We start from the raw sequence: 2,328 nt of genomic DNA on the forward strand, positions 1-2,328 counted from the left end.
ACATATTCTCCACAGTCTGGACGGCTTGATAATAAATACATTTCATCTATTCCTCTCCTTACTAAACCATTGTGCATGATCTGCTCAGTGTTTGACTTCAATTACATTCTCAATAGCATTTTTTTTTTCATCTCTCAAACGCTGTGTTTTGTATCTGCTAACCTTCATCTGGCTAATATTGAAATCTTTGCTCAAAAGAAAACAATTGGGTAAACAAAATGTAAGTGGGTAAAAGATTAATCAGAGTCAGGGCTCTTGATTCTATGCTTCTTGGGCTAAACAAATGTAATGAGAGGGAATCCAATAATAAAAGCGAGAAGAGTCAGAAACAGCCCTTGAGACCATGTGTGGAGATGCAGCCTGTTTGCTGTGGTCCTTGCTGGAAGGAGCACAATGCTTCCCGTGGCTCGAAGTCCCGGAGTCCCAGGATGGTAGCCATTCTGAAACACTTCTTCTGGAAGATGCCTAATCTCTGCCAAAGAACAAGTGTATTTAGGAAAGCAAAGGTGAATTCCCCTAAGCTCAAAGCATACAGAGCAAAACACAACTTCCTTCTGAAAAGGAAATGAAGTCTTTTATTTCCTTATTTATTAGATTTGTTTCTAACTGCACCCTGTGCCACAGGCCTCAAGGCAGAAAAGCTTATCGTAAAATAATAGAGATAATTAAATTTTATATTATGAAACAGCAATCAATGCAGGAAAACTAGTATCTAATCCACTGGGAATATCAAAACTAAAGAGGTGGGTTCTGCATGATGTCCCAAGGCCAAACACCATTGCTACCTCTATTCATCTCTCCCCTCCTCATCCATTAATATTTATTAAAAATTGTGGTTGCTGGCTACTTCACATATTTTTTTTCTACAAAATAAGATAGAAGCTGAATTATATAAGCAACAAGGGAAATCTCTCCTGTCTGACGTTTTGGGTATTGACCCATGAAGAACTTTAAGAGGGCTCACTCTTACCCTAAGACAAATTTGTAAAATTGGTTCATTTTGTCCTCAGAGAGATTTCACCTCTTTGATGCTGCTGTTCTCCCACTGGAATCTTCTTCCTCAGAGCTCCCAGTGTCCACATCCTACTCCCAGCTCATTTGTGTAGAATTCCACGTAGAACTTCCCACATCTTTTCTATAACTTTCCTAAACCCTTACTTTTCTTTTAAACTTTATCTGCTTAGTGGTATGGCATTTGCATTTTTGGAATAAATATATTTGAAAATCTATATTTCCCATAGGAATATAGTGTAGATATTAAAAACATAGGATTTAATGGCTAGAAGACTTGGGTTTACTTCTGGCTTCCTCACCTAGGTCACCATATGACCTTGAAAAAGTTTCTTAGTCCCTTTTAGATGTTATTTTCCAGTTTCACCTATAAAACAAAGTATAAATTCACTTTTCATTGGAAAGAAAAGTAAACCAATAACTTGTTTTATTAGCTATCAAAAATTTGTTCTCAGGGGCTGGTCCCATGGCTGAGTAGTTAAAGTTCTGCACACTCCACTTTGGCGGTCCAGGTTCATGGGTTCAGATCCTGGGTGCAGACCTACACTATTCATCAGTCATGCTGTGGCAGCAACCCACATATAAAGTGGATGAATATTGGCACAGATGTTAGCTCAGGATTAATCTTCCTCACCAAAAAAAAGCAAGAAATCTCAGTAGAAAGGGAAGGCATGTCATTCAAAAAACAGCAAACAACCATTTAAGAGACAGAAAGATTAAGATCTGGAGCCATATGGATAGTTGTCCAAAAAAAGTAATTGCAGAGTTAAGCAAACTGGTGAGCTAATAGCCATTTCTCCATCATAGTGGCAATGTAGCAAGAGACATGAGGGTTACAGAGATTTGTAGAGCATCCACAGGAGTCCTCACTAATTTGCAAACCACACAGTTCACTGACATTTGAGATCCCAAGGGGACTGTGGACTCCTACAGTAGCTATGAACAGTAAAGTAGGCTCTGTAGAAGATGAAGAAGTGGGGGCACAGAAAGTCTCGGTAACTTGCTGAAGAAGATGTAGCTAGTAAGTGGTGGGACTTGGAAGCACATGAAAGCCCTTTGACTTAAAATCTTCTCCTGAAAAGAATGAATTCCTTAGCTTTTTGTATTGACTTGACTCAACAGGGACTCAATTTGACAGTGAAGACATCATCCATGTCAGACTTCGGACTCCTGGAGGAATGAGCTAAATGAAGTTCTAAGTAATAGTGACATTCATTTAGATAAGAACATAATTCTCCATTGTCTTCTTAAATATTCACAAGTGGGCAGAAGGAATCTAACTCTAAGTTCTTCTATTTGAACATCACTTTACAATGT

Source organism: Equus quagga, chromosome 14 (assembly GCF_021613505.1).
Source record: "Equus quagga isolate Etosha38 chromosome 14, UCLA_HA_Equagga_1.0, whole genome shotgun sequence".
Taxonomy (NCBI): Eukaryota; Metazoa; Chordata; class Mammalia; order Perissodactyla; family Equidae; genus Equus; species Equus quagga.